The 24,467-nt window shown below is 40.0% G+C and overlaps 1 protein-coding gene across 2 annotated transcripts in view; it reads left to right on the plus strand.

The window, feature by feature from the left end:
* Positions 1 to 756: 756 nt before the first annotated feature.
* SLC16A7 (solute carrier family 16 member 7) overlaps positions 757 to 24,467 on the plus strand; it is an 82,771-nt gene continuing 59,060 nt past the window's right edge. The window contains exon 1 of one of the 2 annotated variants that reach the window (XM_054842103.1): positions 757 to 1,008. The gene's annotated coding sequence lies outside the window, so the exon portion shown is untranslated. Of the gene's footprint in view, positions 1,009 to 18,690; positions 18,714 to 24,467 lie in introns of those variants that run through there. The other variant, XM_054842112.1, reaches the window with a different exon arrangement.

The following is a 24,467-nucleotide window of genomic DNA, read 5'->3' on the forward strand; positions in this document are numbered from 1 at the left end:
TTCATAAATATGTTCATGACACACACAAAATAGTTCTTGTATTTTTCTTTTTTTTTCTTTTTTTTTTCTTTTTTTTTTAAGGGAGAGAAAAAGGGGGCAAAGGGAGAGGTAACCAAGATCTTAATCGAGAACTCATTGCTGACTGGCCAAATTTCAGTTCCTCCTTCAGAAAACGAAGTTCCCACATTTTGCAGAAAAAAATGAGGTTTTTTTTATTATTATTCTTTTTTCCCCTAACACGAGCAAACTGATGCGCCTTTTTGTAACCTTTCCGTGTAACAGCGAGTGCAAACAGCCTTATAATGTGAAATACTTGGCACCCTCAGTGCTGAAGAGGAGGAGAGCGGGGTGGGGCCGGGGGTGGACGGGTGGACACGTCTTGTGCTGCCAGAAGCGAGGGGAAGACCGCGACAGGCGGCCGGTGGGGCTCTCCGCGCCCTTCTCCTCCCCGGGGAGCGCACGCTGCCCCGGCCGCGCCTCCGAGCGAGGGGGGCTCCGCGCTCGGACCCGCGGCGGCGGCCCCGGGCGGGCAGGTAGGCGGGGAGAGCCGCAGGCGGGGAGGGCTCACGCCTCGCCCCGGCGGGCGCGGTGGCCCGGTGCCTCCCGCCCGCCGGACCGCCCGCGCCCCCCGCCGTAGCCCGGCGCGGCGCGTCCCACCTCCCGCGCTGGCTCCATCTCCCCGGGCCGGGCGCCGCGCCCCCGCCGGCCCCGCGGAGCCGGGTTGGGCAGCCCGGGAGGCGTCTCCTCCGCAGCCCCCGCCCCCCCGCGCCGGTGCTGAAGCGCCTCGGCCGCTCCCCGGCAGCACCCCCGGGACAGCGGCGCCCCGTCGGCCCCGCAGCAGCACCCGGGCCTCCCTCTCTGCCGCCCGGCCCGGGCTCTCCCGCCGCTGCTCTGCTGCCGAGGACACCTCATGGGAAATAAATAAATTAATTACCCCACTCACCCCCGCGGCAGGGAAAGGAGCCGGCGGCGGCCGCGGGATTAGATCCAGCCCGAGCTAGAGACCAGGTAACGTAACCTACCCGCTAGGAGGGAGGAGGAGGAGCAGCGAGGCCGCTGAGGTCGCCCCCGCCGGGGAGGGCTCCGGGGGACGGAGAAGGGGCTGCCGCAGCCGGGGCGCGCCGGCGTGGCCCCCGGCTGGCAGCGTGAGGGCGGCTGCCCCCGCGCTGTGCGCGCCGCACTGTCAGTCACACGCACACACGAACCGCCGCCCACGCAGGGATGGATGGATAGATGGATGGATAGATGGATGGATGGATGGACGGACGGACGCCGTGTGGGGCGCAGCCGCCGCGTCCCCGCGGGCGCTGCCCCCCGGTACCAAAGCAGCCACTGCAGGGAGACGCCGCACGCCCCGCCGGCCCTGCAGCGAGCCATGCCCCACTGCCGTGCAGGCGCCCGGCTCGGACAGCGGGGCAGGGAGGCGGGCAGCGGGGCCGGGCCGAGGCCGCAGCTTCGGGGGGGGGGGGGGGGCCGCGGCGCGATCCCGCCCCCGCGCCGCTGCGCGCATCCCCCCGGGGCGGCGAGCCGGGGCGCTGAGGCCGCCTCCCGCCGCATCGCCGGGCGCTGCGGCACCGCCCGCCCCGAGCGGAGCCGCGGTCCGAGGCGCCCCCGCCCCGGGGGGCAGCGCCGCTGGTAAATGTGGGCGGGGAGCCGCGGCGGCAACAGCAGCGAAGCAAAACCCGTGCTGCCGCGCTTGCCGTCATCAGAAACGGGCCTGCAAGAAGCTCTGATGTCATAGCTCTGTGGTCGGGTTGACCTTGGGGAAGGTGGGTCTGGATGGACCCTCTGCTGCACCATGCCAGCTGCAGCACGAGTTGCCCTGCTCTGGGCTGCTCAGAGCCCGACAATGCTGGCATTATTATCTGCAAACATTCCTGGCTTTAGTTAGTAGTTGTGTACTGAGCTCCTGGTGTAACTGGTGTCAGAGCCGGGAAAATACTCCTCCTCCATCATTCTCTTGACCTCTGCTAGCACACAGTGGACTCTTGGTCCTTGAAGGGAATGGTCTAAGAGTCTCCCTGGTGGGGGCAATCATCCCAAAAGAACAGGGGTTCCGTGGGCAGATGGAGACCCCTGTGCCCTGGGTTTGTGGTCCTACAAGACACTGAAGCAATCTCAGAAGAGCCTGAGAAGTTGCCCCGTTCACATTTCAGAGACCAGAGTGTTCCCTGGTACTTCTGGGAGAGCTCGTTACCTCCCAGTCCTTCAGGGACGCAGAACTGACACAGGTTCTCCACTGTTTTTCCAGTCATGTGGACACAAAAACAAACTGAAAAAAAAGAATAATATTTAGAGATAGCTGTTTTTTTTCAGATGCCAGCCTGAGCTTTCAGCAAAGGAGTCTTACTGCAATAATTACTGAAAGCTGTTTTGCGAAAAAGAAAGAAGCTGAAGGAAGCTGATGCCTTGTGGAGGCATCCATTCTTGTTTCATTGGTCTCTATAATCATCACTCGTGTTTCCATAGTGACATCCATCTGTGGCTCTCAAGTTACTTATCAAATAGTAATGAAATAGGTGCTTGCAGCTTCCATTGCAGGAATGGGGCCATAAACTTAGCACACCAATCGAGCCAACAAAATATTGCCTCAGCTCTGTCTAGATGAATCATGATATGAAAGTTAGTCTTCAAGACAGAGGGAGATAGACTGATATTTAAAGGAAGCAGAAAACTGACAAATAGTTCAATAAAAGTGGTAAATGCTTTTATGTACAAGTATTAAATCTGGAAATAATGTATAAGTGATTCCCTTCTTATTTTTTAAAGACAGCTCTCTCCTCTCTCCTTCCATTCTTGTCTGCTAACTTTGAATATCATACTTGAGAATGAGTGCCAAATATGTACTCCTTCCGCATGGTGGAATAAATTCAGAGAAGAAATTATACTCCAGATATTTCTATTATTTGTGCAATTTATTATAGAACTGTAACGCCATGTATCTGTAACAGCCCACCTAGCTTAGTTTGCAGCATGGTTACAATGTAAGTGTCTTGAGAGCAAAACAGCTATTCATTTGGAATAGGCAAGCAGTGGCTGGAGGTTATGGATTTTCTTTTATGGCAGCAATAAGTGATTTTGGTTGAAGAAGTCAGCTTTTTTTTTTTTTTTTTTATTTATGTGATGAAGTTGTAGAATAGCCTAAATATCAACTGTGGTCTTCATGGAAGGTCTTCATGGATGGCAGAAAACTAAATTTACACGTTTTATGGATAGGAAAACTCTTTGGATTATGTACTGATACACTATCTGAACAGGTATTTTAGATGTGAAGTGATGAAGGACCAGTAGATATAAACTTTTGGGGGAGACTTTGCAATATTACAAAGGGAAATATCAAAGCCACAGAGCGTAGTTAAACATTGTGGCTCTGCAGCTGTAGTGAAGAGAGGTGGGAGAGCAATTTTTGGTGTAAATGAATGCATCATTATTAGTATATAAAAAAGTATCCTTCCAGGTCTTTAACCTAATTCCATCTGTCACTTCTCTGGGGTATATGTTGGATTTAAGCTCACTCAGCTCTTGCTATGGTGAAATCCTCTTTCTAGAATCCGAGTTTTATGGAGGCAGGAGATCCTGTGGGCAGCCTTAAAGGAGGTGCTATTATTTACGGACAGGCAAGTTAAGGAAGAGGAAAGAGCACGTCTTGAATCACAAGCTAATGCTTTTTAAAACATTTTCCTTCGTTACTCTTCCATCTATATAAAGAAAAAATATATATTTATACATATCTGTAAATATACTTCTGGTACCCATTGTTTTTCTACATTTTAGAAAAAAATACCCTCTTCGGTATCCTTTGTTTCTTAAGTAAATTATCTTGTCCTTTTTTTACGATGAGCAGGTGGTTGTGTTTCCAGTAACTCTGGTTATTTTTGGGCCCCCTCCAGTTCCAGAAAAGAGACTACTGCTCACCTGTTTTGGTTTTTTTTTTCCTATTGCAACATCACAGGATGTTTGTGAAGGTTTGAATTTTTCTGGAGTAGATGTTTCCTTTAACAAAAATGGTGTCTGAATATAATTCTCAATTAATTATATTCCTTACACCATTTGCCAGAGTTAAAGTTGTCCATTTTCTTATGCAAGGATCAAGAAAAGAAGAATGTTCTTGGCTGCACTAATAATCTGTTGTTAGATGAATTTTATGTTTCAAGGCTGACATGATTATGAAAATGTAATTCGCTTTTGATTTTTCTTAAAAAAGGGTTAGGTCATAGTTGTTAATCATTGATAGAGAACGTTACAAGTTTCTACATCTGTTAATGTAATATATATGGCCTAATGTTTGCACAGCACCAAGGAGGAGGTTAGAAGGGAAAATACGACCTCATTGACCAACTGTTTTATGTGTCAAATGAAAGTGAGAAACAGGCTGCGTCCCGCATATGGATCTCAGTCCAAACCTGCATTCCTTGACTTGCGTGCATTTGTGAGCTGTTCTGCCAACTTTCATAATGTTATTGTGAATCCTGGAACATTTGAAGAAAAGTTTGCAGAATCCAAACAAAAGTAATTCGGATATAGGAGTAAGGAGATAATATTCCATGACTTTAGGAATAGAGGATGTTGGACAAACTGACTGGGGAACTCTGGCTTTACAATCTATTACATATTTCCGATATTTCTTATAGCTCTTGGTCTTATAGTCAAGCAATCAAAATAATGTTAGGCTTTTATTGAAGAGCAAATGTCTAGCTAACCAGGTCATGATGGCTGACAAAATAGGCAGAGTCTGTTTGGTTTTTTTCCTTGCAATCTCAAGATTTTTAATTCATAATATTTGTGTCTGGGGGTGATTCATCAGCAGCAGCTCCTTCTTTTGTGGATTATATTTTTAATTTTAGTTTATGCAGTGTCTTTAAGTAGTTCCTTTATTTGTTATCTTCAAGGTTAAGCCCCGAGTTACATGCTAATAATTTTTTATTTTCAGGACATGGTGCTTTCCTGTCTCATGACTCTTGCAGTACGGTGTAATCAGAGGTGTGCATTAAGAGCATTTGCTGATAAAAATTGAATAAGCATTTCCAAAAGGATATTAACATAACTAGGGCAATTAAAAAAGTTCCCAAAAATGAAGGAGGAAAATTAATGGAAAAGAATGGAGCCTTAGCATGATATACTCTTTTCCTTTGTGGTTGCAAGACTTAAGATCTTAAGAAATGGAATTAGTGTTAATTCACAAAATCAGGGAGCACTAGAGAACAAACTTAAGCCTGATATTTTTTTTTTTTAATTTAGCTGTAGATGCATTTTCTTTTAACTTGGTGTCATGATTATTGAATATGAAGTATTGAATGTATTTCAGTTCCACCCAACAAGAAAGCTGTGCTCTCAATAATAAAGTAAATCATATAGAATTGACTAATAACTTTAGACTGTAGGAAACTTGTACTTTTAAGTCACCTATTGACAAACTGCAGAAAGCCTGAACATTGTAGAAGGTGGAATATTTCAGAATGGGTGGATTTGACATTCTTTTCCTATAGTTACTATGAAAGATAATGACAGCATTTGATTTTAATTGTCAAAGCATAAAACTCCGCAGACTGGAGTTGCCCATATGTGCAGGACTGTTTAAACAGCGTTTGCTTTCTTCTAGTCTGAACATTTGTATCCCCCAAAGAACATTTTCCAGTTGTTTTGACAGCAAACTTGGTAGTTATTTCACTTTTATCTCTCTTTAAGGTTTTCCAATGGATGACTCAGCTGTAGGTTATGATCAAGGTGCTGTGGGAACATCCAGAAAGCATGTTGCACAGAAGACAGCTCAGAACACCTCCTGTATTTCATAGCTTTTCTTATCTTTATCTATTTTTAAAAGTTCTGGTTGTTTAGAATAGCTCCTCTTCCCACACCTGCTAGCAGACCCCTGCTGCAGCTTCGGGCATGTCCGTTGTGTCATGCCCATCTCATCATACGGCCTCAGGGACAGCAAACTCCCAAGTCTGGCACTTAGGGATAGCACACATGACAAAGAGTTGTAATGGTGTTCAAAATGGGTTTGGCATTAAAGAACTTAAGCCATTTGCTGTCACTACAGTGGTGGTAATGACAGTGCAACGATGTATGTTGTCTTTTGCATGTGTCCTGTGCAATAGAAATTAGCAAAATCAGTCACAAAACAGCACTACATCATCCCAAAAGATATAATTTTTAATTTTTTTTCATAGAAATAGATTAATTAAGATTTTAGCATTCATGCTTGCCACTCATCACTTAGACACTCTTGCAGTCCATGGTACAAGCAAAAAGGAGACAAAAAAAGATGTAATCTCATTTTGTCTTTTCCATTAATTTCGAACTCATAGTATCAACTTCAGACTTGTACTTCTCAGTGCTTGTTTTCTGAATTCAAGAAATGCTGAGAACAATTGTGTATTTTACAGTACTAAAAATGCGAAGAAATAAACGAAAAGGGCTTGCCATTTCTGTGCAGACAAAAATGGCAAAAGCATATGTGCAAAATGCATATTTGATTTTTTTTAAACAAAATCAGTACCTACTGTAATGTATTTAATTAGTATTGCAGATAGAGAAATGTGTTCACTTTCACTATATGTTTTTGAAATCGATTGTATCAGAGTGGGGTTTTTAACATTAGAAATAAAGTACTTTGTGGCATTTTTTTTCAGATCTCTGGGATAATGATATAAATATTTGGTCGTGAAGGTTAGAATTTTTGAAGCGACACAGGGCTATGTTCAAACTACCAACTATAACAACTTGGCTTCTGAAAGACATAGCTGCTTTTCTCTGCTGACCTTATTGAGAGATGGAAATTGGAAACCTTAAAATGTAGGACGTCTCAACAGTTTGCCATGCTATTGAATTAAAATGCCATAGGAGTTGCGATTACTAAATTGAGCCCCTATAGTTTGCATTCTTAATATAACCCTCAGGGCAGGTTCAAAAAAGAAAGAAAAAAGAACAACTTAATAATGCAAATAAGCTCCCCACGGGAACGTAGGTGTCTGATTTCTTAACAATTGGAATTTTACGTGTTAAATTCCTTGACAATTCTGGCTTTGCTGAGTACACTCTCCACTGAACAAATCTTTTCTACAAGTTAACTGCTTTTGCATGCTCTGCCAGGGATGGCTTCGGGTCTGAAACTAGGTGCTGAACCCTGTGTTCTCAGCAATGCCTCCTGATGATGTTAGAAACGGAAATTGCTGATCTATAAACTACAAACTGGAACTGAAGACTGGTTTCAGAGACAGAAAAAACATGCCTAGGACAGAGACTCAAGCTGCCTGAACAAGGGGGTTGCATCTGGGACCAGGTGGAGAGAAGATAATAGACCGTGGAGGGACATCAGTGCTGGAAGCTGAAGAAGGCAATGGGCCTATTATCCCATTACCAAACCCTTTTTCAAGATGTACATCTTTATAATAATTTGTATATGGTGTTAAACCAAAGGCTTCCTTTCTGCCCTGAGGAATTTATAAGATCTCTGCTCATTGTGTCACACAGGGGTCCTAACTCCCAGTCTTCCATTAGGCAGCCTCTTTCCCTTCTTCTCACCAGCACCACAAAAGGTGAATCAGGGGACTCAATAGCCCGTGATTAGAAGCCACAACACCAGATATTAGCAAGGAGTGAAAAAAGCTTGCGTGTTTTGAGACCTCTAGGTTGTATATTTAAGGAAAATAGGTAGAAAAGAATACGCCATAATAGCCTGTACTTACAAAGCATGAAGTATGCATTGTATTTGTGAAGAATAGGAAAAAAGGAGAACCTGTTTTCTTGTTCTTGTGCGGATATAATTATGTTGGCTAGAGGCATAAGGTAGTTTTTGTTCTCATGTTTTTATGATGTAGTTATCCAAAAAGAGATGTTTTGATGTAGTTATGCTGGATATGATGGTGCTTTATTTCAATTTAGCTTATTTCCTCATTCATACATAACGACGCTAGAACATTATGAGTGCCATGCATGGCATGTTTCAGTTTTAGCTATATTAGAGTAGTGAAAGAGGTTTATAAGCAAATCTAATGAATACAAGGGACAAACTCACATAAGGTAGAGAAATCCAGGGAGGGCATTTAAAATGGAGAACTAAAAGCACTGTAGTGTTTTCTCTCAGTCAAAGAATATGTCAGTGTTGTTTGATTGGCATTTCCTTGGTTTCTGTGACTCCAGGTCCAAATTTGATCTCTCTTCCTCTTGTGCAGTTCCACTGGGTTAAAAGGGGTTACTTGTAGTTTACACACAATAATGGCTGAAGAGACTCTTTAGACTGCTTCTTAAGACTCAGTCTTTTGAATCACTTGCTTTGACTTGCCTGATTAGTTTAAATGGAAATTATTTCTCGTAATGATTACCAGAATGATTTCTCAATGATATTTCCAAGTAAATACTTTCATGTGTCCATCTTCTCCATCCTTCTCTTCCCATCTTTCTTTTCTGTGAGAGCATTTTCCCTCTCCTCATTTATTAGAATAAAAATACTCAAAGTAAAATATCAAGTTACTATTCTGCTCTGCTCATCCTACTGGCATACTGGATTTTCCACACTAAAACTGGAAACTGTCAGAGACATGCTCACTTGTAGGACAGCTTTTATATGGCATAGATGATGCTCCTCCATTGTAACCAGTATTTGTGTTTTGTCATGCTATTTTTATCTTCAGAGTTACAAATATTTACATTCTTTACCCTTCTGTTTTTTAATTTTGCCTTTCAGGTGTTATGATTAGGGTAAAGAAAAAATGTAGCCTTAGAAGAATGACAAATGTAGAAGGTGAAAACAGCAGAAGGAAGGGAGACATTAACCTGAGGAAATATTATTATTTTGAGGAATTCCACAGAGGCAAATATCTTCAAGCTAGCAGAAGTGGAATAATGCGTCATATTTTCAGTCAGAGTGGGTTTTAGTTGTCTTCAGATTTATTTTATTTTATTTTTTATTTTTGGGAAAGGAGTAGAGAGAATGTTGACATTTACTTTTATTATTTTTCTGTGCTAATTGTAGGTCATAGCAAGGTTTTTGTTGTTCATAAATAGTTGTGTTGTCTGATCACTAAGTGGGTGTGAACTCTTGGCAGTGCTGTTGTGTATACCAGTGTATCTGTCAGAGAAGATGTTAATAACAAATGAATATGAAATATGATATGAGAAAAAAATTAACAGTTGAGCAATACAATTCTCAAATGTGAATATTGCAGCCTTGAAGACAGAAGACAAGTGTGGAGTTTTATAGTGATTGCTTAGCCTGGTGGCTGAGAATGTCCTGAATTACAGAAGTACTTTGCAAATAATGTAAGACACATTCAAAACCATTACACTTACCACTGTAAAATTAAATAAAGGCTAGAAATATCCTGTAGATTTACTGGAGTAATGATGGCCTGTGACCTCAGTGGGAGCCAACGTGGACTCTGCAGTATGGATTTGTTCAGGTGCTTTAGGAGTGGGTGGGGAAAAAGGGGATTGTTCCTGACTTACTGTTCCTGGCTTGTACAGCACCAGGAAGCCCCATGCCAGCCTGTTAACGTGTTTGTTAAGTTGATCTGCATGTGCACAAGCGACTCCCTCTCAGCGTGCCATGAAAAAAGAGCTCCGACATGTGAAATGCCAATGTCATGTGTGCATGGCTGTGTCCAGTAGCACCCAAATGCATACAGGAGTCTTCATCCAGTTGATGGTTTCCAGCTGAGAATTACTTCTGTGATTAAAAAAAAAAAGTGACTTCCACCTCTATGCTTAATCATAAAGCTGATTGTTTTATGCAACCTGGAAAATATATTGTATTTATAATATAATAGGATACGAAAGCCTGTCCTTTCCATGATTAAAATAGGTTCTTCTGAATGTGATAGCATAGAAAGGTGTTAATGAAACAATATGTTCTTGCTTAACTAGATAATCAGCTTGCATTTTTGGATATACTTTAGCATTGCTGAAATATTGCATATCTAAAATGATGGCTTAAATTGTATTGTTCTCACTGCAAATGTGTTTTAGCTATAAGACCATGATTTCTTTTTTTTTTCCTGGTACCTTTTTCCTCAAAAATTAGCAAAGCTGATATAGTTGCCATGTCAAAGCTTACTTTTAAATTGTTATACTTAAATTGCTAGTCTATTAGAATAGGATTCTTACAGACTACTGAATGATACTTTATTCAGGATCCAGAATATGTTTTTGAACTTAATAAGGTAGTTACAATTTTTTTTCTTTCTCTCTCTCTCTCTCTTTTTTTTTTTTTCCTCTTCCCTCATTTACCAGTTATATCCCAGGTGTATAAATGCAACATTTTTTGTATGCAGCACAACAGTTTTGTAAAACCTAAATTAGCCACTTAAATTAGGATCTTTACTTTCAGTGTTACTGGATCCTGGGTAAGTAGTTCTCTCTTAATAACTGAAGCTTAAATCCTACTTTTAAATCAATCCTCTCTTCTAACTAGCACTCATAGAGGATGCAATCAGAAGTTATAACTGTATGCTGAACAGCCTTGTAAGTACTTTGAACAGCAGATACAGAGAATCTTGCATTCTAGTGTAGTCTCAAGGAAGCATCTACTTGCTTCTTATTATGACAACTGTATATACAGAAGTGAGGAGATACTTTTCTAACAGAAATAATTGTATGTATATATAGAAGCACACAAGGTGAGACAAAAAATAGGAAGAAATATGAAACGCTGCATGCTAGGAGATGAAGTGGGGAAAAGAAGAAAGCACTGGAGGAAGTGCAGGTATATTGATTTGATGTTTCAGGAAGTGCAACAGTTGCAGTATGGTATTTTCAGCCTATATTGATCTGCCATGAGTACCGTACATACATGTGGACGTATTTTCCATAAGATCCTTTTGATTCCTTTTGAATGCTTCTGTGACTAGATGCATAGAAGCAATAGTGGATACTGACGGATTAAAAAGGAAGAGTGTTTCATGCAAGGAGAACAGTGTGAAACAAAGCATGGGTCTGAAGGAGCAACCTTGCACGTTGGCAGTACAGGTGCGTGTGGAGATGTGGATTCTGGACCCAATAAGAAAACTAAGGGATCGAATGCTTGGAGAAGACATTTCACTGCCGTTGCTTCAACTTAGCGCATGAACTGTCAGAACTGAACGGATGACTCTTTAGTCAGCGTTTAATAGTAAATTTAGCCTCCTAAAGAATTAAGGACTCCTGTAATCAAGGAAGTTTTTACTCATCCAACCAAAGCAGAGCAGGTTCTGTTTTCCAGTGCCAAGTGGCTAAGGTTGTTTGCTTCATAACTATTCTCACTGCTCCAAAGGGGAGTCTGAACTGTTTGGTCAATCCCTGCTGGGTTCATTAACTTTGTGTGTTTGTTTCTGTTACCCCATTGAGAAGGGATGGTTTGTACTTGTATTCCTAAAAGATTGGACCTGAATTATTTAACCAAACCCCACTGAGCACAGGACCTTTTGTATTTGGTTGAACTTGTGCTCCTAGGGTCATTTTCATCTGCTCCCTTGACCTTGCCAGAGGGAATCTGTTTATTTCTTCATTTGGTAGAATTGTTTATCTGGGCCCTGCTGAGGATAGAAATGGGCTGCCTACTTTCTGCTGTAAACGGGAACCACAAGAGACTATCACTTCTCCTAAAGAGAAGAGTTTATATGAGATGTTTTTTGATTTCTTCCTTTTTTTTTTTTTTTCCCCTCCAGAGAATTGGTAATTTCTTGTCTTGGAAGGTGTTGCAGTGATTCTTTAAGCAGAAGTAGGAAGGCTGGTGACAGCAATGAGAAGATGCAATGTCTTGAAGGTAGAGAAAGAAGGAAAGGTACATGATATTAGCTGTCAGGCTGCTGGGCTTTAATTCTTGGGCACTCCAGCAATGCACTGACTCATTTTCTGTCCTGCTTTTGAGGAAAGCCGCAGTAGTGTGAGCTACCTAAAAAAAACCCCTCTGTGCCTCAAAGCGGAGGGAGTGCACGGTACTGTTGGAGCACTGGCTTTAATTTCAATCCTGAAGTGCAGCAGCATAAGGACTAGAGCAGATTGAGCAGTTCTCTTGTGGAGCACGGGCTGATTTTTGAGAGGCTGTTTATGTTACTGCTAGGGTTACCATCTTTAAAAACACACACATGCACAAAATAGCTGCTGTAGAGCTACAGTGAACCTGTACATTGATCTGAATCTTTTACCTGTGGTAGCTAAAAAGCATTGTATTTATCTCAAATAGACATTGAAAGGTGGCTTGAAAGAAGCTGATTAGTCCAGAGAGCAAAAAAGAGAAGCAAGCTGTAAGGGAAAGGTGCTGCTGTTGCAGTATTCAGGCCAGTTGGGAGTTGCATAAAATTTATCTGTCTCTTGAGGAGCCTCAGTTGGCAGGATTTGTGTGAATTTCTGCCCATAAAAATAAACCTGCTTTACCTTGGTAGAAACTACAGCCAAGAGTTGATCCCTCCGGGGTGAAAGCTTCTGCCAGCACAGCTGCCCCTCTAGGCAAAGTGAAAAGACATTGTACTACACCCTTTAATCACGATGGGTTATATCTCCTTCTTATCTTTTAACAAAATTACTTCATCAATTGCTGAATATTTTTATCACTATGCTTATATGTTGAAGTAATATATACCCAAGTACAACTGTCATGTTCTCACTATAACGTACACCTCTATTTATTGCTTACTAGTTTTAAATGCCTCCCTTAATCATGGTCCAAATTTGACTGAAAAGCTGAGTGTACCTCCAACAAATATAACACATATTTAGCAATTTATATATATGTAAGTAAATCATAAACTTTCAATTTGGAGACCGTCTTGCATTTTCTTACAGTCTGGAAACATATTTTTTGCTTAACATAATAATTATGGAACTACAAAGATTTGCTAAGTTAAAGCTAAGAGTTACAGGCTTTCACAAGACGTATACCATTAAAAATTAAGATGCTAGTAAAGGCAGTAGTACCACTCCATTCAAGCTTATTTTCCTTTTCAGTTATGTTTTGCGATGTCCTCACAGCATCATCTCCCTTCTGAAGAACACTTTATTCTCTAACACTCAGTAAATCTCACGTATACACTCAGTTTCACCAAATTAGGCTCACATACATTATCTGATCTGACTAGAAAAAGATATTTTTCTACTCTAAAAAATACACTTTCCCACAAATAATTTATGAAAGACAAAGGAAGGGATTCGGTATAAGAATTTAAAGTGATCTGAGAAAAATTGCAAACATATATTAGTGACTTGAACATATTTTGTTTTCATGAGCTACTGCAGTATTTTAAAAAAGTAAGAATGTTAGTGGCCAAGTTTATACTCATTTATTTGAGGCATTAGGTGATAATCAAATAATCACGGCTTAACTCTGTCCTGATAGAGTAGCCTTAATTATTTTGAAGATATCGCATTCTTTTCTTTTGTGTACAATTATCTATATAATCATATAGATACATTTATACAAGATAGTGAGGACGACTGAAGGGAAATCAAGGCACCAGGGGAAACATGAAATATCAGTCTTGTGGTGAATAAGCCTTAAGTCAGTTACAGACTAGTTTTTCCTTACCTTGGACTTTGTATGCTGGTATGTTTTTGCGTTACTAGAGCTGTTGGAGCAAGGAGGGAGAGACCGGCAGCCTTTGAGGTTGGAGGATTAGGGAGGAAGAGTGGAGGAGGGCAGCGAGTGTTCCCCATGGAGCAGCCTGAAGCGGTGGTCGCCACTGGGGAGGGCTGGCAGCCCCGGGGGCTGGTGGGGGAGCATGTATTGTCATCGCAGTGCCATTGCAATGAGTGCTAAAGTACAGGTGGCAAATGAGAAATTGGAGGCAAATGATGAAATCGCTGTGTTTCTCATTGCCCAGGTACAGCAACTTTGTCTGGTCCTGCTGTTCCTTATGGTCTTCTCCATTCCCTCCTTACTATCCCTTGATACTAACCACTGCAAAAGAGCGCTTACAGGACAATCAGGCAGGAACCAGCCCAAAAGGCTACGTGTTCATACAATGTTGGGCAATGTGACGTGCAACATGCCTTTCAGATTTGCATTTTCTTCATACCTAACACACTCAAACTTGTGTACTGTCACACCCTGTGGCATATCTTATTACTCAAGCTTTTGTGCATCTGCAGTTATCAGAATGTATACAGGCCTGAATGCTAACACTTTTTAAATAATTCATAGAGAATAGTTTTAAATTAATATTGCCTTTTTTTTTCCTGCAAATGGATCTACTATGGAATTCTTGAGCTTATTTAAAAAGTCTTGTTAGATTCTCTAGCAAAGAGTTACTGTTTTTCTGGTCAGTTGTGAGCAGTCCCTGATGCATATTTGGTATCTGTATCATCAGAGAAACCCCTAGCTATTTTGTTGCCTTGAGTAAAATATATTCCACTGCCTCTACTCCAACATTTGCAAGAAATTGTATTTAATACTAGGCATTTTTACAGGATTTTAGAATGCCACATATTCGGCTATTATGAAATACAGTCTCACAAATTTCCAGAAAAATATGAGACAAAGTATTTATGCATAATAAAAATTAATGTCTTATTAGCAATTTAATCAGTGCAGTCACAAATTGGCTCTAAAAATGCTGCCTCTCCAGTTCTGCAGCTCTGGGCAACTGTCCAGTCTTTACATAAGGTAAGTTGCCCTCTACGCTGTTCCGTAAGACATTGAACATTGTTTTAAGTTTTAACTAGATCGTTTATGCACTGATTAAGTTGAGTAAATTGTGAATTAAAATTGCAGATAAGAAATTTGTCACTGTTTTTTGTCTAACAAGACAGATATTCGTTTTTGCTATATAAGACTTGACTTGAAGATTTGCTTTCAAAAAAGGTAGTATCAGTTGGTATGTACATAAAGCACGAGATAGTTTATCTGCACCTACCATAAATTTTCTTCTATGCAGACATGATAACCACAAAAATGTTCATAATGCAACATTCCCAAGTTGCACATTTTACAAACACAGCAACAAAATATGGGTATTGCAGCACATGCTTTTCAGAGATCCATTACTCAGCCAAACTGAATATATTTTTCTCAGCAATACAGAAAAGATTGCAAAATTTGAGATTTCAACACTATACTGTTAAGCTGTGTTAAGCTCTTTCAAAGAAGACGGAAAGAACATTTTTAGAATTGAGGACATATATTTTTCACTTTCTTATTTCATAAGAGTTAAATAAACAAACAAGAAAACCTTCCTCCTACTACCTACCCCATTATTAGGATCATTATCTTCAGTCCCCTGCAATACGAAGAAACTGTATTATGAACATATAGGTCTGGGCTTATCCAGATGCAGAGTTCAGTAGCACAGATGTCTATAATTGAGCAACATATCTAGACTCACTTTATGTAATGGAGAGATATAGGCGCTTGTAGGCCATGTATCATTTCATTATAGCTTAGATGTCTCAAACAGGTCAGTGAGATATGTCCCAGAAGTTCATTTGTGCCCATTGACTATAAGTGGAGCCTCGGTCTCCAGATCACATGTAGATGTCAGCACTGTTCATGTCTAAATATTGCTGTGATGAATCCCCCCCCTTAAATCAGAAAAAGTCACAAATCGTGTGTAAGCCAAAGAATATCTTGCAGAGCTTTATTACAATCTTAAATCTTCCCTAAAATGTGAAAAGCTAGAAGTATATACTAGTAGGAGAAACAGGAGAAATAGAGATTGTCACCCAATATCTGAGGTCTTGCAGGGGATTAGAGCACAAAAAAAAAAAATAATCACACCAACAGAAAACAGTTTGTGACCAAACCTCCATTATTAGAACAAACTGCTATATAGCTTTAAGTACTATTGCCACTGCTAACGTAAACCATTCCTTCAAGAAAACCTACATCCTTGGATCGTGACTGAAGGAAAAATGTGCTGTAATATTACTGATATCACTTGGCTGTGTGCAAAAGAGATTATTTTTTAAAATGTCTATTAATAAACAGACGTTGTTCTGAAACAGATGTTAGTGAGCTGAAGTTCTGATTGGCATCCAGACTGAATGGTTATGGTGAACTTACTTCAATTTTAACAGTTTAAGCTCATGATCCGGGAAGAAAACCTCAACCTCTTTATGATGTCTGGCTCTCTTCCAGGAAGGAACGGTTAAATTTGATAAGTATATGCCTATGCGTGAGTGGGCAGCAAGGTGCAGTAAAGCATCTACATCTAGGCACCTATCTCAGAGGAGCTCTCGTGTAGCTGGATTTGTATTATATTTAAAAACCCACTGCCATTATTATTCACAAAATACACTGCCAGATTAGTCTCATATGGTGAGCTGAGTAATAGCCCTCTTGATATCTATATGTTTTTATAGACAATGGTCCAAGACAGTATTACCTTTTATTTTTGTCAAGTTCAAGCTGGAAGTGAACCGCAGGACAGCTGACTGCCAGTGGCATGCCCCGTGCCAATTAGCTCTGTCACTCAGAAGCACACTTTGGCATTAGCTCTGACCTTCTACCTCATGCTCAGTTCCCTGAATTTAGAAGATCAACCTCAATGTAGGCACAGATTTAAGCCCTTCTGTTTGCTCTCTGAAGTGGATGGACAAAAGGCAGCTATGGTCCATCACTGTGATGCCAAGTTGGTGCTGCGCTGTGCTCGCTTGTGTGGACCATGCAGTCAGCATCCCTAGAGGACAGCTGCGGGCTCACCTTCTCAGGACATTGCAGTGGTACCTGCTGTTAATCCCTCTTTCTGTGGCTGCTTTTCACAGATGCAGAAATCTGGAGGCCAGAGGTGATTTTTCTCTTCCCCTGCCCGGGGTGGGATGGGGATCCTGTGGAAGGAAGGGCCTGCCACCGAAGGGCACGGCGGGGGAGAGCGGCTTTGCTGACACAAGTCCCTGTACCTGGGACTAAACACAAGTTGTCAAAATCTAACAGAGGGCATCCAGCACGAACAATGCCTTGCTTCCTATTTCTCTCCAATAATAGGAAACGCAGTACTGTTGTCACTGCAGGGTCTCTGTCAGAGTCCAGCGACCCATGTTTACTTCCTTTTTGTCCTCTTATGTGCTTGTGTCAGCAAACACATTCCCTTCCTGCCATTGTCTTCGGTGCTGAAGATGAACACCCCTTGCAAATCGTCCTCCCCGTAGTTTGGTATTAGGGGCTTGCCTATCACTGCCACGTATTATCTCCGATATATTTCATCCTTCCCAAATGAACCGTTTCAGATTCAAATTAAAGTTTTAGAGAGTACAGAGATCAATTAAATGATAATATTTTCTTATGATTGGGCTGGTCTTTTCATTTAAGCAACTCTCATATTGGGTGTGCTTCCAGTAGTGCTAGAACTCATCTCGCTTTTCATGTGAGGTTCCCACAGTTCTCAGAAATGCAGATCATCGTTAGCATCGTAGTTTTCAGATGAATTAAGAAATTCATTGAGAGAATGGCTTCTTTCCCTGTGAATATTCAAAGTGGTGGGCAGTGAAAGTAACAGCAGTTTTCTCATAAGATTTGTCCCAGAGACTGCCTAAAATTCCCAAACAGAGCACTTCTAAGAGCTTTGAGGCTTTAATACCCATTTTACAGTGAATATCTGGGACAAGAAAAAGTTTCAGTTTTTTTAACCTGAGTCGTCAGAATGTTTTTCTGCTTCATTTGGCCAGGCAGTTTCATCCCTTCCAGCATTTATTGGGTCAAGGCAAGTATGGTGTGTGAGACTGGTGAAAAATAGCAATTCTAGTGACACGTACACCTTTTTGTTTGTTTCTCCAACAAAATAGTTAACGTCATTTTTGCAATTAAAAAGGAAGGGCTTTTGATGTGAACTTGCAAAAAGCATTTTGCTCCGAATTCTTGACTGAAGTTATGATCTGGTCTAAGGTACAACTTGCCTTTCATGTATGTATTTATTTTATCATCAGTACTGCGGGTATTTTGATTTTATTCCTATACAAAAATGGTGAGTTTTTGTAAAATTTACGAAATAATGGAAAATAATTTTTTGAGCTCTGAAACAAATTGTATATTATCGCCAGCAAAATACAGCTTTTAAAATAATATAGTGGCTAGCATTGCTTATTAATACAAAGTAGTTTCTAATTACTCTATAAAGTGTAATGCAGTATTTTACTATGCCTATAAGTGGAGCAGTCTAAAAAAGTCTAAGTTAATTGCATATTTACTGTTAATTGCTGGACAATTTTGTACAAATGAGAAAAAAATAGACTTCATGTTAGCTACATTGAGTGCCTGCAATTTTGCTTTTAAGCTTCTGCTGATGATCTTTAGAGCATTTTTATTACATTTTTAATTTGTCAAACAAAATCATATTAATGCTGATCTTAACTATATGTTTTAAAAGGCAGGTTCACACCCAGTACTGCAGTACCTGCTGAACTCCTGTAGCATTAGGCACGAACTATGTTCAGGTGTCCCCGGATATTAGCACTCATTTTAAAGGCTGTAGCACTTTTGAGTGTATGTAGAGGATGATAAGGAAAAATCCTACATGTCAGACAAAGAAATTGTGAAAGAAACCCTAAACAGACAATGTCATGTTCATAGACTTAGGATGCCTTTCTATGGGACCGTGTTCTGAATGTTGCGCTTCACCATAACCTCTTGCGGCTCAGTAATTTGAGATGCTTGTTGGTTTGGCAATTGGTCACACAAAATAAACCATCCAAACATCATGTGTGATAATCAGCCAATCAGGTCTCCAAAGAGTCTTTAAATGTTCAAACTGAACAAAGGCTCCGTATCTATCAAGTTCAGATTATTGTCTTGGACAGCAGCTCTCTGCCAGGTAATGTGCTGGTTTTCTATTTCCTTTTAGCTTTACTTAGTGGCAATAGGTAGTTTCAGATTACCGAGGTAATCCATGCAAAACTAATTGACTAATTAAATGCAAGACAAGTCAATGCACCAGTGCACATTGTGCAATATTTGCTATTGGCTTTTTAATGATTATCTAGCATATATTGACGAAAGAATGTGAAGCACTTTAAAGAAGAAATATTCTTACACTCTGTGTACTCCTAAAAAGTTCTAACAAGGATTAATGACTGAATGGTGACACTCCCCAGTCTTGTCAGGCTTTATAGATTTGATTGACATTTTTTTGTTCCTATATTTTGCCAACATTTCTGAGAAGATAGAGTTCAAATATGAGCCTTCTAAAGAGAAACTTTAAAGAAAGGGAAGCATCGCTGTAGTTCGGGTCAGATTTCAGAACTGATGGACGTGGAATGTAAATCAGAGTGAAGGGTGTGCTGGAAGTGGTTCTGTGGCTGTATTACTTGGATTGAATTAGAGGAATGATAGAACAGTGATAAAGAGTGCAAGCAAAGTGTTTGGCAGAAACATAGCTTTGAAGAAGCTGAAGCTTGCAGATAGTATGGGAAAAAGATGAATGAGGGCAGAGGAAGATTTGAAGACAAGTTGGACATAGCTGAGCCAACAGGCAAGGTAGATGATTGCTGCGGCGGCATGTGTGGGAATGAAGACTAGAGCCTGGGCTGACAGGGAGAATTAATCCCATGTGTTCTGAAGTAACATATAATTTATAAATGCAATATCATTTTTACTTACAAGACAAGTCTTCTTGATAAACATCTTATTTTCATAAGGATTTGGGAGGGCAGCAATAACATAATACCCCTGCATGAAACCAAGTGATGGAATGAAGGTTATTCAGCCTCGCTAAGCACTTACACAGTTGGTTCTTCTGCAGTGCCAGATATTTTTATAATAAAGAATGAGGGGTTGCTTTAAAGCCAGCAGTGTGGATGTGTATTTCACTGGCCCAACTAACTCTGTTTCAGACTTTTGCAACCTCAGAACTCAGTGTCCTATGCCTAGTTTTAGCTGTAGGCACTTTAAAATTATTAGATTCCTTCGACTGAAGCAAGTGCAACAGTAATTTCCAATTCTGTTTTTCATATATAACAAGCTCCCCTAAAACCTCCAACCAACCTGAACAGTTTTGCCAATAGTTAATGCACCAGCAGTTTTGCAATGGCTGATTATACATAATTTTGGAGAAAAGTTTACGGAATTTATTTCACAGAAATAACCTGATGATTTTTGTCAAGTCTGTTATCAAAGTTTAAAGCCTCAAGGTCTAATTCTTTGCTTACTGAGCTCAGAACTGGATACAAAGCTGTCTTTGATTTCACTAGAGCAGGCTGATGGCTTAGAGGCCAGAATTTTGGCTGTCATCTTCACAACTCGTCTGACGTCAGAAGCACTGTGATGGCTTACCACATTGTAAGGCTGTGGACATAAGTGGGTCAAACTGCAAAACAAAAAATGACAAAACTGGTCAATGGTGATAGTTTTCATGCTTATTTCCGATGAATATTTTTATACCTTTCTTTAAATTTATTTTCATTTGTATTTGCTCATTACATGATTCTCAATAAATCTACATGAAATGGTATTAATAAATTACTTATTAAAAAAGAAAATATTGGGGAGATAAAAAAATAAGTAATGTTTTGTTTTTCACTAGTTATTGGGACCCCAGTGTATATTCACATAGTCCCATCCTTGTGTAGAACTGATATATTGTAACTCTCCAATAGTAAAAACAGTCACCTGCCTGTTAGTAAAAATAGAAGGTGATAATAGAGAAGTATTCCTACAGGATAATGGTGAGAGGTCCCCAAATCTTTGTATACAGGAGTCATGTTTGAACAAGTGATATTTTATGAGGCTGCATGCAACCCTAGTGAAGTTTCAATATCATAGAATGGTTTGGGTTGGAAGGGACCTCAAAGACCATCTAGTTCCAACACCCCCTGCCATGGGCAGGAACACCCTCCACTAGACCAGGTTGCCCAAAGCCCCATCCAACCTGGCCTTGAACACTTCCAGGGATGGGGCATCCACATCTTCTCTGGGCAACCTGTTCCAGTGCCTCGCCACCCTCACAGTGAAGAATTTCTTCCTAATATCTAATCTAAATCTATCATCTCCTTCAGTTTAAGGCCATTACCCCTTGTCCTGTCACTCCACGCCCTTGTAAACAGTCCCTCTCCAGATTTCTTGTAGGCCCCTTCAGGTACTGGCAGGCTGCTATAAGGTGTCCTTGGAGCCTTCTCCAGGCTGAATAACCCCAACTCTCTCAGCCTGTCCTCACAGGAGAGGTGCTCCAGCCCTCTGATCATCTTCGTGGCCCTCCTCTGGACTCTCTCCAACAGCTCCATGTCCTTCTTGTGTTGGGGGGCACCAGAACTGGATGCAGAACTCCAGGTGGGGTCTCACAAGAGCAGAGTAGATGGGGAGAACCACCTCCCTCAACCTGCTGGTCATGCTGGTTTTGATGCAGGCCAGGATACAGTTGGCTTTCTGGGCTGCAAGCACACACTGCCATCTGAAGTTGAACTTCTCATCCACCATCACCCCTCAAGTCCTTCTCCTTAGGGTTGCTATCAATCCATTCCAGTATGAGGAAAATTTCTTTTGCTTTAACTTACCTCCTAAAAAGCTGGTTTTCAGATTGTCACACAAAACTGATTTACCAGTAGAACTCCCTATCCCCTTAAACAGTTAGAAGGTGAAAAGAAATTGAGGGGAAAAAAGTACAAATCAGCCTGTCTCTTCTCCCCAAAGTCACAGTTGAGGGAAGCGCTTTGCTTGACCCACATAAACAGAAGAAAGCAGGAGAGTGAAAGATGCGTGCGCAATGGAGTTACAGACATTATAAAACAATCATTGCATGATGTTTAAACATTGCTTTATGGTGTTTCCACTGAGATATTCCATTAGTATGTGATTATAATGAATCATGATTTTTCTTCACTGAGAGCTTTTGCCATGACTGCATACTTTTCTGATTTTTTTTTTTCTTTTTGTGGATTGCATATGGTAACAAGGGAGAGAAATTACTTGAAGAACATAGCCAGAATAGAAGCAGAAAAATTATAATAGTACTTAGAAGTGGACAAACTTTTCAGCACAGTTTTATTTCATTTTGTCAATATTATTTTATTCAATTTAGATGTGCAGCTTTAAATATAGTCTTGTGGGGAATGTGAAAGAATGCATTTAAAAAATGTCCCTGGGCAGTGCATATGTGTTGACAAAAGTGGGGTTTTAAATTCTTTTTTTTTCCACTTCTGTAGACATAGCTTGTCTACAGCAACTAATTTGAGAAAGAATATTCTCAGCTAAAGGAGAGATTGAAACAAGACAAGTGTTTCTTTACTGGTAACATACTCAACATCTATACAGCATCTCAGTTCAGCTGGCAGTGTTTCTCAGATCTAACTCCTACACGCTCAGATGGTAAGTCTTTAGAGCAGGGAAAAGTGCCATCTGGTGATTCAAAACAATACAAAACTGATGGAATCAAGTTCTTGTAAATGACAAATGGAACTGGTCATCAACCTCAAATAAAATTGCCATATGTGATGCTTGGTCCTGAAGATCCTGAAAACTGACAAAACACTCAACTATCTCCATCATCAGATTTCCATTCTTTCATTATACTGCAGCAAATTAATATCATGCATTTAGCAGCAGTAAATCATAATTCATGCATTTCTTTAATCACAAAGATGTCAGTGTATTTTATGTATGCTGATACAAAAGCTATATACCAGACATATGCCAATTATGCAAATTATGAAAATTATAAACATATACTTATATTTGTCCTTTTATATTAGATTTTGAACTCTGATATAGGGACTGTAGTTTATATAGATACTATATAGCAAATGTATGTAAACCAGTAAAAATCATGTCTGATATACAAAGAAACTAGAGAAACAATAATAAGTTAGAATAATAATTCTCACTAATAAGAAGTTAAAGAACAATTTTGATAGTTGATAAACTGATGATGTGCCTTAAACTGTAGACCTCAAGTGTTAAGTAAAGAAAGACCATGAAAAAGGAAAAGGGTAGCCTGTGACTTTGCAGAGAAAGAGAAGACATATAAATGGCAACATTTTATTCAGCAAGTTCAACCCTTTTTTCTGGGTAGAACTGTATCTGATTTATGTTCTTGTTTGTGGTGAGGGTGAATTAGCTAAAACAGTAAGGTAAACTCAATTCTAGCTTATTGCATTTGTTTAAAGGCTCACATCTGTAAACATTTAGTCTGAATATTAATTTTATTTCTATGAGGACTCTGAGTATCCTGTTGGTTTTTTATAAAGCACATTATGCAAAGTTGTGGGGTTTTTTCATCAAGACTCCCTTTAAGAGGCTCATCAGAGTGAATCTTAATGCTGTAGGGTCTAGTAAGAGTATGCACAGGTACTAAAATGCTATGTGCCAGCATTCACAACAATTGTTCCTTTAGTTCAAATACTGAAATATTTGTTGATAATGAGGAAAAAGCTGTAAAACGCGCATTCTTGTTCTTAGACAGATTTTCTTTGAACTCAATAGGCATTTCAAAAGGGTCAGACTGTATATGTATTTCTGGAAACTGATCCTTCAGTTTAAAAAAAAAAAGGAAATACATAATACAAAAATAGCATTTAATGAACATTAGACCATATCCTTTTTTCTAATTTGTAATTTTTGTGTTCAAAAAGGATTTACTACAGAGTTGTGTTTACACATCACTGTTAATATATATCTTTTTTACTTGAAAGCCATTTTAAAAGAGAAAAACGCATAAAGAAAAAAATGTCCTACTGAACACTTATGGCTTTGTATGGGATTGTACAGGCGCCTTTTGCCTAAAATTTCCAATAATCTGCCAAGTATGAGCTCAAGGCATCTTGTCACATGCTGTGAAGTTATAACACTTTTTGTACATAGACAATAATGCAAAGAAGCAGTATTTCTCAGCCAAATCCTATTTCGTAATCCCCTTTAACTTGCTTGTCACATTTTGTATGTTCAGGTATTGGTTCAGCTTTGCCATTGGTTTACATTAGTGCCTTGTAATTTGAACCCTGGTGTGAATCTAGCACTACGAATGAATACTGTCCTCTGATATTGTGTGTATGACATGGTATAGATAACTGTATCCATAATAGACAGTGTATCTATTTTAAGAAGATAAGACAATATGGTAATTCTTTATATTGACACACAATCCCTAGTTGGGTCAGGGTGTGTTTGCATAGTAGAATGAGCTCCCTACAATTGTGTCCAGTCACCTTGATAATGAGAAATGGCATAAATGTTTAATTTATTCATTTCTTTCCACTCGGAAGGTCAAAATGAACTGGTATCTTCATTTCTGTTTCTATAAGTTTTCAAATGAGTTTTACTTTTTGGTTTTCAAGTAATATTTAATTTGAAATATCAAAAGAACAAAATTAAACTCTAGGTGTCTATAGAACATTAAAAGAATGAATAAAAGATAAATTCAGTTCATTGCAAATTTCAATAACAACAGTCTAATTTTAATGCAGCTTAACTATTTTAGAAGTCAATTGATGGTCAAAGCCAATGTTACTGTAAAGCAGAATGACTGAAAGCAATCGTCCTTGTGGTGACTGGGACTGATGATGACCTTTTTGTATTTACCATGTGATTAGAAAATCAAAGAATTTTCTCCTTCAAGGACAAGAAATCTTAAGCTGTCAAC

This window comes from Grus americana, chromosome 1, assembly GCF_028858705.1.
Source record: "Grus americana isolate bGruAme1 chromosome 1, bGruAme1.mat, whole genome shotgun sequence".
In the NCBI taxonomy this organism is placed as follows: Eukaryota; Metazoa; Chordata; class Aves; order Gruiformes; family Gruidae; genus Grus; species Grus americana.